Consider the following 16,721-nt stretch of genomic DNA (forward strand, 5'->3'; position numbering starts at 1 on the left):
TTCGCTTCTTCATCCTTGGGAGAAAACGATCCCACGTTACCCGGCAAGTTGTCATTGTCTCGACTCGGCGAATTGAATTAACTTCGCTTTCTTCGATGCACTCGACTTTGCCGAGTTTTTCTCTTTCGTCCCGCGAGACGGAGACTCCACCGGACAGGGATCCGCGCGCTTGTTAATGCGGCGATCCCTTTATTCCGGAGCCCCGTTGAACCGTGCCCGTGTCGACTCTTAATGGCCTCGCTGAAATATTCACTCGTCCCTTGTACGAGCACCGTGGAAAGCAGGCGAAATACCCCGGCCCTCCACCTCCTCTCCCTCCCGCAGTTCGGGGATCGTAATTGTCTTTCGCAACTGCACCGGGCTTTTTACTTCGCTCTCCAGTCTTACCCCTTTTGCCTCCCTATTACGGTTACGGTTTTACCGTAGGTATTTTTTCGGTAGATCGGTCTGCGAATTTCCCACGGGCGATAAACCCCTCTCGGGTCGATGCGTTCGTTAGATCGGTAAACGCGCAAAGTTTCTGCCTCGCTTCATGCTTTTGGAAACAGTATTTTTACCGTTGCTCCTCGGATTGCGCCCCTGACTTAGGTCTGCCTTGCTTCGGAACGATATTGTTTCCACTCGAAACACAGATCGTTGGCGAAATAGGGACGTTTTCTCTCGTTGAGTTCGTTACTCTTTTGGAAAATGGAGAAAAATTAAATTAATTATTTTCCTCTGGGAAAATTGGAGAAAATCAAGAAATTCTAATAAAACACTGACGTAATTTTTTCTCCTTTGATTTTAAATTAACATTGTATTAGAAATGAAATTATTTCCGCTCGTATTCTTTGGATGTTTATATTTCATCAAGTTTATTAATTGAGATTACCTTTTATATTGCAAAGTATTATCAAAAATAATGGCCGTCATTAAAACAAAGTAAATTATTAATTTTCAGTTTCATCGATTGTTTTAAATATCGTGTATAACATCGTATCATGTCACAAATTTGTGTTATTCTGATATATATACAAAAATAAATATTATACAATACTATAAAAGGAACACTGTATGCGTGCAAAAGATATTTATGCTATAAATTTTCATTCACGTTTGCCTAAAAAATTCGCACACAAATGTGCACGAGAGCGTATAATAACTTGCGTAAAAGGAGGAAGTGAAATGCTCTTTTAATGGTGACTCTCGGTGGTTCAGATTTATTAAAAGCCGGAGAGAGAGATAGCCATTTAGAGGCGCACCTTTGTTTGCTCTTAATCATGACCGCTGTGTTGCTCTCTGACTCTCATCTCTTTCAACAAGGTCCCCCTTATACAGTCCGCCACTCGACTCGGCCAAGTTCTCCGGCGCCAAAACAATGGTGTGCATCGTCCGGAAGTTATCCCAGAGGTTTCGCACGTAAAGAAGAACTCGCGGGGACACGTTGCTCGCCTCGCTTGTCCGAGACAAGCCTCAGACCGGTGATGACAATCCCCGGGGTCGAGGACGACGAGGAGCAGCGGGCTGGTCGTGCCAACGACTAGTATTTTGCATACAAATAACCACGGCTGTCGCTATAGATTGCTCTCGACATCCACCGAAGCGAGCGCGTTACCGAATTCTTCAATTTCGATCTAACGAATCGTTCATTCGAGTCGTCCTTTCAGCGACAGTGATATCGTTCGACGCGGAAAATTGGCAATAACGATTTGCTTGTTACAGCCAGGGGGACAGACAGGATTTAAATTGGAAATTATGCCGGGATATTTGCTGATTCTAACAATTTTTTAAATTTGATGGACCTGAAAGGACTTTACAAAATGTCTAACAATTTATATATTACATATTCATGCCAATATATCTTGTCAGTATTTTTCTTCAGATTTGCTTTCTACAAAATGGATCTCTCGCAATTTTCTGTAAGAATTGCGTAAGTTTTGAAATCATTAAACGAATAAGTTAATCTTTTTTTTTTTAATGGACTTCAAAGACCGATCGATTTGTTCTCTGTCGTTTGAGAAATCTTGGTCTTAATGACTGTTATAATTTTAATCGTCTTTCAATTTCGAGAGATCCATGAAGAGAAGAAACAGAAATGACTTCTCGAAGAAAGGAAGGAGAAGGCGAGAGAAAAATTACTTCCCTTGGGAAATCAGTAGACACTATCTTTGTGAATTCTACCAAGATTCTTTTTAGAAAATTCTTTCTTCGGACAGCACTAGAGAACGGAGATAAGAACGCTGTATAAAGCTCCACCTCACGTTCAAAAAGACATTCTCTCTTTTCCATGTTTTTCATTCTTCCAAATCTCCTTCAGACCATGTGTGTTTTTCCGCATTTTATTTTTCCTGGGTTTGAGCGATTATTCTATGATCTCCAAGCAGCCAAGGTACTCGTACCTTCATATTCCAACTTTTCATTTGCGTCATTTGGGTGCTCATAAAGCGCATAAATAAATATTTATCGCGCTTCTTCCAGGAGACAATTTTTGAAAAATATGCGCCTTGTGTGCGATAAAAAGCTTTATCTCCAGCAATCCTCTAATTCTTAATTATATGTCTTTTATAACTTCAGAGAAATATTTCACTTCTTTCGTGAAATATAAAAGCGCTTTCTGCGTATCTTCCGGTTGACATTACTTTCAAGAAACCGTAAGAGTTATCTCCTTGGCGTGGAATTTTTGACGACGGAATATCGTTAAAATGTTGGAAGCAGGTGCCGCGAGTCTTTCCTCGATCCTCTCGAAAATCGTACCTGGAATATCGAACGATCCTCGGTGCAATTTCTTCGGTGTCGGGACATCCGGGCATATCAGTCGCGACTTCTGATGCATCGGGACGACATGCTCGAGTAATGCTGCTCGGGAATTCTGTGTAGTCTGTTTTCTTTTCGACGCTTTTTAGCACGGATCATCGTCGTCAGGCCCTTCGCCGCACCGATTTGAGGGAACAAACTGTAAAAGCCCTGTATACACGGCACGGGATTCATACATACATATACATACAAGATGTTTGATAAATGCCAAATGATTGCCAATTCTTTTTAATTAATACTACAATAATTATTGCAAAAATTGCAAAATTTTAAAGGATTTTCTGTTCAGTTTGTTGCTCTCTACCCGCTCACGAGCGTTGATCCAATCTTTATCGGACACTATGTATATATACAATATATGTATGCAGCGTACACACGAGGCGTGCTGGCTCCTGCCGCGTTGACATTTTAATTACATCGCGGGCGGGATAAGATTGCGCGAAACGCGCTACCACATTTTCTCCTCCCGAGCGAGATGGATTCCGTTTGTATTTCGACTTTCAAGTTGCCATTGTAGTTGGACTTTTCGTGCACCGCGGTGTTAAATGTACTTGCGTTAAAGAAACAATGCGACAATGTTTATTTCGCGTTCAATTTCGCGATGATTAAAGGCTCCTTCGTCTGGCATATCGCGATTTTGCGCGGCAGAGAAAATGTTGGCGTAACGTTATCCCCGGCGTAGTAGAATTATTTTGGTATTCGATCCGGGCTTGTTATCCCCGGGAAGAGCGAGATCTTTGGTCTCTTCGCGATTTGCATTGCAAAATGCGACGAGGTTCCAGCTCTGTCCCGCGGAACATTTACTACGTTAGACGGGATGTAGGAGACCCTCTCTCTTTCTCTTTCTCTCTGTCTCTCTCATCATTTACGAGATTCAATCGAATATACTTAGTTCCTCGTGAAAAAATGGAAGCCAATTTGAGATTGGAAAATACTGGGTTAATTAGCGAATGCACCTCGCGGCAGATGCGAGTAAGTTTAACGAGCGGCGTCCTTAATTAGAAAGTTTGCCGTCGACAAATATGATCATCGTACTTCGCGCCTCGTTACTGTCAAATTCGACTGCCTATTATCATTATGATCATTATAATGGAAACAGTCGCGTTGACAAGTGCTAGCGGTCGTTTTTGTCTGCTATCTTCAAATTGCGACCCCAAATCGATCCGAATTATTCGGTCGTCGTGTATGTAACGTAATCGGTGTTATATCTCGATACGATCTCTAAGTGACTTGAAGGAGAAATAAAATTTAAATAATATCAAAACATCTAGTAATCTCCTTTTCGTAAATTTATTTATTATTAGCTGTAGAAAAATGGGAAAGATTAAAAATAGAGAACATGTTTTCAGCTTTACATATATCCCCTGTATATGATAATTTTCCATATTAATATCTATTTTTTCGGGACTTTAATAACGACTGCTTTTAAATATTTAAAACTATATTATATCCAAAGTTTTTTTCCATTCAACTTTATTCACAATCATTGTGTTTAACTTTAAAATAGTAGAACAAAAAGTTGTATAATTTTTCCTAACTTTTTTCTGTACATTTCCAAATATTTGAAAAGTTGCAAACATTTCGCGGAAATTGGAACATATTTTGATCAAAATTATGTCAACGTGATAATTTAATATTTTCGCTCGGAGAGTATTTGGTTTTATAAGATCAAGTAAAATTCTTTTAATGGAAATCTCCGAAATATCTCTCACACACTAGCCTCGAATTTCAATCAATGTGAATGGATATAAAATACATATATTTTTTCCAAGTTATCAGTGTTACGGGAACAGTCTGACACAATGATCGATCTCTGCCATTTGGAGTACTCTGTAAGCATTCGAGCAATGTAGTTTACCGGATGTAATCATTCACCGTTTCGAACGTTGGGAAAAATACGTAGAGGCTCCCCGTAAATCACTGTATCGAGTGCACCCTCGATACAGAGCAAGAAGAATTAACTTTCCTCTCAACATACGCGGATTCTTTCGAAATTTTGCCTTGTGCTCATCTGCCTTCATTTTTAAGCATCCAGTCCTCGAAACGCCGGCTAATCCAGCTCCTAAAATTCCTCCTGAGAGATGGCAAGTTTTTTTCAACAAAATATCGAGAGGAAATATTCTCCCTCTGAATCGCAGAATTTTATCTTTCCGCTATCCAGGATGCGTATCTCGGATGAAACACGAATTAAATTTATTGCGGAGGCGAAATATTTGTAAAAAAAGTCGCAAGGACGAAACTTTTTTAATTCGATAAGGATGTTATAGAGTTTTGGAAATAAAGTTTATATCGCGACGATCAGCGTCGAAGCAGCGTCGAATATCGACACCTTCCTTTTCTCGGACGAAAAACGCTTCTTCGAAAAATTTTCCGTATGCGTATAATAATTTCCCATTTTACGCGTGGGAGCGCAAAGTTTCGTCCGGAATATTTATGAGACTTCGCCGGTGCATTAATAGTGCGAAAGATAACGCGCTGTACTTCGATATTTTATCCCGTCGACCGCAGCGTTTTTACGATAACAGAGAAATATGTATGCGCAAAAATTCGCTCAGATAACCGCTATTGTAAATTGCGTCACCGATCGCGTCGCACACTTTTCGTGCTTTGTATACGCAATTTATACCGTTTTTTTTTTCTTTTAGAGAATTTATATACTTAAGAATTCAAACATCATATTTTATACATATACATGTTAAAATTAAGAATCTCGTATTGAAATTTATACATTTACTTGGTACAAGATCGAAAACATTCGCGCTCGCAGTACAATCAGTTTTATAAAGAAATTAATTTTCTGGGAAAATGGCAGATGATCATCGGTTTATCTGACGTCTGGCTTTTATTAACTCACAATATTTGAATAGAATTTATGTACTTCATATTCAGAACCTTATTGATCTTTTTAATTCATTTTTAATTTAATTTTTATTTTTAATTTATTTATTATATGTATTATATTTTTTATACACTCTGAAAGAAATGATCAATTTATATATTTACATAATTGTAATCGATAATGATTACGCGAATTCTCCTTTCGCAGAACGTAAAACATATTTGAAACGTGCTTTATTTTTATTTTTAATGTCTTTATTTTTATTTTTATTTGCTATATAGAAAAAGGCTACTTTCGATTATTTGTGATAATCAATATTCATTATTAATTATTAATATCATTATTCGGTGATGATATTCAGTACTCATTGATTACATTTCGCGAATTTTATTTCTTGTAAGTTCGATTCTTTTACATATTTAAAGCAACATTAATTTTATTTTGTTAAGATCATTTTTTGTCAATATTTACTATCTATTTTATCAAAGAAATACCCACTTCGTTATTAATTTTTTCGATGTTACGCCTCCAAAAAATATTTGGCTTAATTTACTAATGAAAGAGAGATTTCATTGTTATTCACTGAATTGCATCCAACATATATGAAACATAAAACACGAAAATTAAAAATCGTTTTACAATATGTAAGTAAAATAATCAGCATATAGTTTTATTTAAAAAGCAACATAATGGCTTTCGAGTGATTGAAAACGACTTTTATTACTAAATTTAACATAAAAAGATGAAAAAAGAAAACTCCATTATCTCCTATACAATACTTACCATGAAATGTTCTGTATAATCTAGCCAACATTAAAATATAAAGTAACATCAACGTATTTTATCCGCCCACTTGATCATTTCTCGACAGAATGGCATATCTTGTAGAAAGTTTTTTGCAATGTTCTTTTCATATTTCTTTTATTATTTCAAAATTGAAGCGATTAACTTTTAAAGAAAGAAAGATATATAGATATATGCTTTTCTTAAAGCAGATCTTGAAACGTTAATCGCCTCAATTTACGAGCGATAAGAGAATGAAGGAGAAGAGAAAGGAGGAAACGCAATGCTGCGGAAAATGAGAAAAGAATTGTATATCCTTGTGCCAATTGTCGCGCAAGATTCGAGAAATGCGGCAAAGGCCCCGGCTATCAATCTGTTCCCGGTACGCGCGCGAATAAGTTTCCGAGGGGAATCCTTCGATATACGACACGAAATCCGATTTGCATCGGCGAGTGAGGGGCGGGCGGGGATGGAACGGGGTATTCTTCTGGAAAATTGCGGGAGATCCGGGAATATTCGCGCACCTTCCGAGCATCGGAGAAGCGGAGTATTCCTCTCCCGTAACTACGCGAGAGCGAAAAGTTAGATTCGCGAGCGAAGCTAACGCGGAAGGAAGCTATTTAGAGACATCGCGAGGGTGGAGGGAGATGATGAGAGGAGCTGGAGGGTCCTCTTCTCTTTCTCACCTGACTCCTTCCCGGTCTTATGCTCCTGGCATTGTCTCGACGTCTCGAATCACGAGTGCGCCGCGAGTGCTCGTCGCATTTTCTCGCTTTAATCCAGCCTTTGTTAACCGTATCTTGCTTCGAATTTCCCGGAAATGCGCGTGCGTTTCATCCGCCTTTGTTTCTCTTCGGCGCGGCTGTAAAATAAATCGTATAAATTTTAATTCCATTAGATAGATTTTGATTGTGGGTACTAATTGCATTAAAATGTATGCTCTGCAAATCTCCAGGAATCCTCACCTAGGATTATTATCGACTGCTATATGCGAGGGAGGAGAAGAGGGGGAGGGGCCCGCACCGAGGGGAACGGAATTCGTAACGAGATTATTCATTAACATGTACGATATAAAATCAGACGCGCGGAAGCATTATTAACGACGCATGCGTCCTCGTACATAACCCACGACAACTAGGGTAGGGTAGAGGTGGTAGGGTTCACGAGGACGGAAATCGCGGCGACCGCAAATTGGATTATCGGACTTTCGTGCGACGTGCTCTGATAAAAACGGTCCGGAACCGTGTCTCGAAGGGCCTAGAGGAGGATTATCGACAACCGCGCTCGGTCGTTGACACGTGTGGCAAAGGAAGCAAAGGGGCAACAAAATGCGAGTTTCTCTTTGTTCTCTCTCTTTCTCTTTATTTTTTTCCCTTCTCCCCCTCTCCCTCTTCCGCTTTTGTGGCGGAAACAACGACGATGGCGCAATTTCACGCTGTAAAGCTGTAACTGTAAGAGCAAATTTTTCGTTAGACGAACTAGACGTAGTAACGAAATTACTGGATGAACTCGTTGGAAAATTCGCGACGCGAGACGTGGGTAACACCGATTCAAATTGAAAGACTAAAGTTGCGAAACTTACAGTGAAACACACTGCGTGTACTGCATGAGGCGAATTTTTATGTCCACGATTTTGCCAGTTACTAGACGCTTTCGTATTCATAGTGTATTTATTTTTTATTTATTTTATTGATTTGTTTCATCAAAAGTATGGTGTTTGATTATATGGAAAAAAATAAAATAATGAATATAAAAATATCGTTTCTATAGCAACACGATATTCACATAGCTAATTTTCGAGGCAACAAAATATAATTATATTAGATGTGAGAAGGAGAACATTTTCTGCGTGTTTCGTGGAGTAAAAAACCAACAAGAAATAATTTCACTTGGATAAAATGTAAAAGATTGAAAAATTAAAATTAAAATAAGAAAATAAATTAAAATGAAAATTAAAACTAAAATTGAAATAAAAAATTAAAATATTTTCAGCTATACAGAATATATAATTGAAATATTTCCTGCTTTAATTTCTCACAATTGTTCTGCTGAACTTTAATAAAATAATCGCAAGTATTTCGCAAAAATCTGCAATATATTTTCATGGAAAGATCATGTTAATCATATATGATGCTTGATTATGGAAAGAATGTTTACTTTTATGAAGCGATGCTTCTAAATTGCTATATCTCATACGCAATAAACCTGCAATATTCGCAGAGGGGATCGAAACCTGTTGTTACTCAATTTAATTATCGAGGCTCGCACAGGGAGAGATACACAATCCGATATTATCGCGTGTTTCTATTTTTGGGGAAAAAACATATTACGCCAATTTACGGAGATATTATAACAGTTTCAATTCCCGGTTCGCAGATGCATATTTACCCCACCTATTATAATGCAAACACAACCCGAGGAAGCGCCAAGTCCCGCGTAACTTTGCGCCGTGTCGGTTCTCGTTTCTCATTTCGGAGCGTGTTTTAACGGGACGGGAGGCGCACGCGCGAAACATTGTAATCGCACGAAACAGGCACTCGCGTAATTAATTTAGTTACGACATCGCCGGCTCGGCATCAGCGGCTCGGAATTAACAATCGACAAATGGCGCGCGACGCCGCGATAAGAGCGTTAAAAACTCCATTTATCAGACACAATCGTTTGAACGCGCAACACGACGATTGTTAAGCGCGGAACGATTTCGCGCAAAACAACGTCCGCTTTTTCACATTTCGATTCATATCACTACGATATGAATTTGCGATTTTTTTCGAATCGAAAATTAAAAATACGATAAAAATACATATTTCTGGTAAAGAGGAAAAAAGGGAGGAAAAATTCAACACCGAGATTAATGCCTCGATGATAATTTAAGTGGCGTGCGAAATTGTTCTTTATACGCGCTAATAAATATGTAATATCGTTTTTCTGGCCATTTTCTCTCTCTCTCTCTCTCTCTCTCTCTCTCTCTTCTTCCTTTCTGGCATCGCTCGAACGGATACGACGGCAAACTCACGTTAATTGAATCTCGCAGCTCCTAATAAGAAGCCCAAATACATTAGCATCCAATCCCGGCGTTACGTGGTCGGGGAAATAATTTGTGCGATTCCATTTCTCTCTTCCAACCGATCGATCTGACAGGGTTGCATTCTAGCAGAAGGAGATATTAGTGATCCATGCGTGAACACTTGGGACGTGATATTCTCGTATATCTCTTGGATGGTCTTCATCTTTTCGTTGTCATTTCTTCACATTGTTATACATATTTACATATATATTACTATATAAATTTACACAGTCGTCTCATGGATCAATTTTCTCTGAAATTTTTCTTTTTTTATTTAGCACACATATACAGGGTGTGGCGGTAACTTTGTCCACCTGGAGTGACTTGTGTTATTTTTAAAGATAAAAAATTGTAATTATGAGTTATACGATATCTGAAGAGCCATAACATGATAGTAATATTTTTTCCGTAAGTGGAAACGCCTCTGAGATTACCTTCATTTTTTTAAATGCAGCCAAGCTAATTTTTTTATATAAATCGATCCCTCGCAATATTCGACGTAAAAAGTTATAAAAGTAAGATTATTAAAAATTGAATATTGCGTACGAGATATTTTATATTTTAATTTGACATAATTTTACAAAAACTATGAGATATTTCATAAAATATTCATTTGTCAATTATCTCGATACTTTAATGTACAAAATAATGAAAGAAATCAATTAATTTAAAAAAACAATTATTTTTGAAAAGAAATTCAGATGAACAAATTTATTTTCTTTGGTTCATCCTGCATATTCTGAATTGGAATTTTGAAACGAAATTGTTTCGGCTCGATTTTTCGCCATTTGATTTGATTGTTGCTCCACATAAAGGCTCGGAATGGAATTATATTTTCGAGATACAAACAGCAAGTTCGAAAACGCGCACAGAGAGAGAGAGAGAAACCAAATTAATTGGCGAAATAAAAGTAAAAAAACGGGTTTTGCGCGTCGCGGACCACATCTGAGGTCTATAAGGTTAACCGTTATATAGCGCATCGTTGTTATCGCTTTCCGATAACGGCTCGTCGTCGGGTATTACTCAACATCAACAATTCAATCCATATCTCTCGCGGGGAATGGACGCTGACCATTTGTGCATAGCCGCGTGTCTTTTGGGAAATACGTTGCTGTAAACTAGCATTGTGTATATGTATATATATAGATATATATCTCCACCGACCATCGAAATACAGCTTTGGATATTTTGAATAAATTATTTTCGTTATCGCCTCTCGTTCGTCCTGCGATGCTTTCCTATATGACCCCTGACATATATTCGTTGTTGCGCGCGCAAACGTTTGACAGACTTCATTATACGGTAGTACGATTATTCGGAAAGTTTGAAAATTCTCGATTTCCCAAGAATTTCAGACTTTATCACGAAACTTTATAAGAACTCTAGGCACAAAAATGGAAAACTTGTCGGTGTCAGATTTTTCACTCGCGTAAACATCTGGCAAACATCGTATCGAATGTAAATTGGGAATTTATTAAATACAGGAATTATTTATACACATAAATTACGCACATTCCTATTGGGCAGGTAATATTTAATTAATGAAAATGCGGTTAAATATCAACGAGACCGAAACAGGTTCGCTACTTGACATTTCTCCGGTGAATTTGGCTGATCATTATACGTCTCTCTCATGGATCATATTTTTCATTTAACAATAAGTTGCACGGATGATTTTGTTTCGAGATATCGAGCCTATCTGGCGCGGCAATCGATAGGATTTTTACATGGGCGGATAAATTGCCTTTCCGGATAATAATTAGCGTCTGGCACCCCAAGTTTATCGCACCGCTGCGAGAGTAATTTCCCCCGAGGATGCAAACAGCCGCGTTGTAAATTTGGTTATACACGAATACATCCAAACACGTGAAATATCTTCGAACCGAAACCAAAGCCGGATCTCACGTACGCCTCTACGAAGCTGGAATTACTTTCGCCTGTTTCACTTTAACAATAATTAATGTATAAGCTTTCCAGGTAATGATATTCGAAATTGATCCACTAATAAATCTTGCAAAATTGTACGAAATTTTTCAAACATATAACATGTACATTTTTAATCGATTTCTCGCAATAACTCTTGTGCTCTTGAATTTCAAATTTTCATGTTCGATTTCGAAATGATCTCCCTCAGCGAAAATGTCGAGAGAGCGCATTATTTTTTGCATTATATATATCTTCAAATAACTTGAAAAGTAACTAAGCATCAAATTAAAATTCTATTAAAGTAAACTTTGCCTGAAATTAAACACAAGCGTAGTTTTATTAATCTTTTAATTTTAGTTTAGTTTGCTTTGAGAACTTCCTTTCAACTTTTTCGCTCGTAACTCGCGCAAATTATCGATGCCTCGGTATTTTCACTAGGAAAAATCAACTCCAAATTGATTAAAGAATCTATTATTAAAAGGCCATTAGATGATTTTGCTCATCCTTGATATTTCCGTAGACTTTCTTCTTTCATTTATTTTTTCCTATTTTTCTATAATACTTGAATCATTTATTCGTGAAATTGATTCATTCGCGATAGATAATTTGATCATGCGCACTAATTATTATAATACAATAATTATTACGATATTTTACATAACACTTTTACATACGATGTACAGAAATCGTACACAGAGAAATAACGCAAATCAGATTTATCAGATGAAACTGCGATTCATTTTCCAGTCGTATACAAAATTGTTATCTATGTTATCAACGCAGAGTAGCATTTTACGACATTTTTATCACTAAAATACAAGTGAATAGATAGAATAAATTAAAATTAAAAAAAGATAACTATTTGGAAAATATAATATTCAAAATTTCTATGTATATTTTAGTTTATATAGTACGCTATATAACATATAATAAATATAATGTAATGGCAACGAATGAATTGTTACATAATAGTTATATATGTATGCAGTCTACACACGAGATATAGTGAACTATTGTTTACGATGTATCGCCGCGACCTTTCATCATTCGTGCCGTAAGACTCGAGCGAGCAGCAAGTCTAACAAGACGCTCCGTGCATCATCATATTATCTGAAACACCTTCGCGAGAAGTAAGTTTTTCAATAATTATCTTTATTATTAATATTTTAGTATTGTTATAGAGACAAGATATTTTCATAATCAAATATTAAGCATTAATTGCAAAATCTGATATAAAAAAAATCACTCGATTTTTTTTTATTTTTCCAATCGTAGAAAAATATTTTCAATTTTTCCAAGATCGTGACGATTTGATAGTCAGAATTTTAAAAATCACTGTTCACTAGTGACATTTCATCTTTGATTTCCCAATTTTTCATTTATCAGCAATGATGCGGACGAGCAAATCTTGTGTGTGTGAAGTTAGCGTATCATTTTGTGGAAAATCATAAATAATTAAGAGTTCTGGCTTTATTTACAATAGTTCTAGAGTTCTTGATAGTTTAAACAAATAGTTCTAGTGATTAAAGCAAAGAAAATGCCTTAGGACAAACTGATATGCCAACTTCACGCAGCATATCACTTTGTCCTATGATATTTTCCTTCTCAATAATTGTTCAAACTTAAAAGATTTATAGTTCTACATGAGTTCTAAGAAGAGTTCTGCCTTTTAAATAAAAAAAATATTAAATAAAACAAAATGAAGAAACCTTTTATCTATAGATGTATACAGATGATACGCTGGCCGTAATTCGACAGTTCTGTTTATTCTAAAACAGTTCTCGCATAGTTCTGAGCGTATTAATGAATTTTCCAAAGAGTTCTAGTTATGAAAATAATTAGAAATTTCTTTAAACAATTTTTTTACCCAAAAAACGAGCATCTTTCAGTATAAAGATGATATGCTGGTCGTAATTCGACAGTTCTGTTTATTCTAAAACAGTTCTCGTATAGTTCTGGGCATGTTCATTGCCTTTCCAAAGAGTTCTAGTAATAAAAATAATTAAACAATTTTTTTACCCAAAAAACGAGCATTTCTGAGTATAGAGATGATACGCTGGTCGTAATTCGACAGTTCTGTTTATCCTAAAACAGTTCTCGCATAATTCTGAGCATATTAATGAATTTTCCAAAGAGTTCTAGTTATGAAACTAATTAGAAATTTTTTTAAACAAATTTTTTACCCCAAAAACGAGCATCTTCCAGTATACAAATGATATGCTGGTCGTAATTCGACAGTTCTGTTTATTCTAAAACAGTTCTCGCATAGTTCTGAGCATATTAATGACTTTTCCAAAGAGTTCTAGTTTTGAAAATGGAAACAGCTTAAAAAAAGAAAAAAATTTATTCAAAAAATTGTAACTATTTTTATCATCATAACTATTCGGAAAGGCACTGTACATGCTCAGAATTATGCCAGAACTGTTTTAAAATAAACAGAACTACCGAAATACGGTTAGCATATCACATTTATCTTCGAAGATGCTTGTTTTTTGGGTAAAAAAATTGTTTCAAAAATTTTCTTATTATTTTCATAACTAGAACTCTTTGGGAAAGTCATTAATATGCTCAGAACTATGCGAGAACTGTTTTAGAATAAACAGAACCGTCGAATTACGTACAGCATATCATTTCTATACTCAAAGATGCTCGTTTTTCAAGTACAAAAATTGTTTAAAAAATTTTCTAATTATTTTCATAACTGGAATTCTTTGGAAAGGCAATGAACATGCCCAGAACTATACGAGAACTGTTTTAGAATAAACAGAACTGTCGAATTACGACCAGCATATCATCTGTATACATCTATAGATAAGAGGTTTCTTAATTTTGTTTTATTTAATATTTTTTTATTTAAAAGGCAGAACTCTTCTTAGAACTCATGTAGAACTATAAATCTTTTAAATTTGAACAATTATTGAGAAGGAAAATATCATAGGACAAAGTGATATGCTGCGTGAAGTTGGCATATCAGTTTGTCCTAAGGCATTTTCTTTGCTTTAATCACTAGAACTATTTGTTTAAACTATCAAGAACTCTAGAACTATTGTAAATAAAGCCAGAACTCTTAATTATTTATGATTTTCCACAAAATGATACGCTAACTTCACACACACGCAAATCGTTGTCAATCCTTTAACAGTGAAATTTTAAAAATGTATACCTGCTTGCTTAATTAAAATCAAGCGATGACGAGTATGTTCATCCAACACAGAGTGAATGCACCTGCAAATTTGAATCAATTATAACAAAATGGCAAATATTACGAGTTAGATTATTTAAAAAAGCAATACTTTTACTCATAATTCATTAATATAACAAATGTTATTACAGTTTTAAAAATTTAAATAAAACAGGAAAAATTTATACATGTAAGAACAAAAAAATAAAAAGAGAAATAAGAAATTTATTCTTTTCTAAAATATGATATTTTTTAAAACAGGATATAACACATAGTAATTTTTCACATGGCATCAATATCTTGTTTCAAAATTCGTCTTTGAAACAATTGAAACATCTTTGCGTAGAAGTAGTTTTTGATAAAATAATGAGTATAAAATCTGGAAAATGTTTTCCGATAAGACGTGTAGGCTTGGATAATGTTGCTGACCGACCAACTGTCGAAATATTTATCGAATTTTTATCTTAAATTGCATATCGCTCTGTAGTTTTTTCAACAAATTGGAGCAAGAAATTCATCCTGTTTAATGTTCCATTGTCTTTTTTACATAACAAATAGGAATTCAGGCAAATGTAATGTCTAGAAGATGAAGAAATATCTTCATAATATTTTTTTAGCCTCTTTCTTGCTATTGAATATGTTACAATTATCCCATCACTATTATCGATTCCATCCATGTTCTTATCGTAGTCAAGGACCAGGTCTCATTTTCTTAACATCTCGTTTCTCTATTTCCATCATATTATCGTCATGTATCGTACTAAACAGCAATGCATCTCTTTTATCTTGCCACTTCAATAACATCATTTTGTTTTTATATCATGCAATATGTTCCCCTTTCTTTAGAGAAGCTCTTATTCTTATATCTGAAGAAATACCACGCTTGTTTTTCCGCATTGTACCAATAACATCTGTTTTGCAAAGTTGTATATTAGTGTACCAATTATCTAAATTTAATCGGAATAAGCAGTTTAAAATATGATGACACAATTGAAGGGCAATACGAAGTTGAAGCAATGCGGGTTGAAGCCTTGCATTCTGGATATTGTGAACCGTAATCTTTACTACTTTTTCCAGTTTATACGCAGAAATGAGATATGTAGTCAGTTTTAATTTCGCATAATACAAAGAATTTTATCCCGAAACGACTTCTTTTTGAAGGTACACATATTGTACCTTCTAAGACAAACGCCCCTTCTAAAGTAGCAACGATTCATCGATGCAAATATTTCTTTCAGAATATATAAAGTTTTACACTTGTACTGGACATTTTGCAAAACAATTTGAATTTTGTCAGTTTTGTTTTTCGAAGAGTTGAAAAAAATTATTCGGATTCGTTTTTTCCATTATTTTATAAAAACAATTTTTCACATAAAAACCTTTTATTTACGTCAAATTTCATATATATATTTATATAAAATTATATAAAAAGATCTGTTTTCTTTTTTTTTTTGTAATTGCGACAGTATTTTTGTGCAACAGGCTTTTTAAATTTTAGATATACTATTTTGCAAAATTTATTTTTTATTTTTATTTTCCATTTTCTTTTTTATTTATTATTTCTCAATAACTTGCGAAACGTTATGTAAACGTTAGCGTCATAAGCTTGTATCCTTCGTAAATAGTTCTAGTCTTTCAGCAAATATATCTTCAATTTCTTTTAAATTGACAAGTCGTGGATTTACCCTCGTCAGTCTCTTCTCGCAAGTATCGGAGATGTGATAAAGGATCTTCTCATCCCTTACTATGCTCTTCCAATAAAGGCGAGGAACTGTATTCGTGATTTTCAGATTTGGGACGAGTATCGCTCGACAATCTCGAAGCGAATGTTCACATCGCCTTTGTCCGAGCGACGCTTATCATCGTCCTAATACCGGCGATTATCATCTCGACGTCCTCCGGATCGTCGAAGCAATTCGGCACGATCTTGGACTTAACGTTAATATCGCTAGCCAGTAATATTATGCGATTGCGGTTGTCCAGTTTCCAACAGTGGGATTATATTGCAGCCATGGCCGACCTATTTCCTCCGTGCTTCTGACGGCACTCGAGTATTCAGATTCAGAGACGGTTTAATCAGATTTCCCTGAAACGCATCGTCGACGAATGTCCGGTAGACCGGTTACATTTTC

At 35.7% G+C, this 16,721-nt stretch overlaps 1 protein-coding gene across 12 annotated transcripts in view; it reads left to right on the forward strand.

Moving 5' to 3' along the window:
* Window positions 1-16,721, forward strand: part of Tpst (tyrosylprotein sulfotransferase) — a 375,255-nt gene that overhangs the window by 241,617 nt on the left and 116,917 nt on the right. The window contains exon 1 of one of the 12 annotated variants that reach the window (XM_083078160.1): window positions 12,462-12,538. The exons of the other annotated variants lie outside the window; for them this stretch is intronic. The gene's annotated coding sequence lies outside the window, so the exon portion shown is untranslated. Of the gene's footprint in view, window positions 1-12,461; window positions 12,539-16,721 lie in introns of those variants that run through there. 12 annotated transcript variants of the gene reach the window in all.

This window comes from Camponotus vicinus, unplaced genomic scaffold (genome assembly GCF_025532165.1).
Source record: "Camponotus vicinus isolate PSW18456_S1 unplaced genomic scaffold, iyCamVici1.0 SCAF_1, whole genome shotgun sequence".
Classification (NCBI taxonomy): Eukaryota; Metazoa; Arthropoda; class Insecta; order Hymenoptera; family Formicidae; genus Camponotus; species Camponotus vicinus.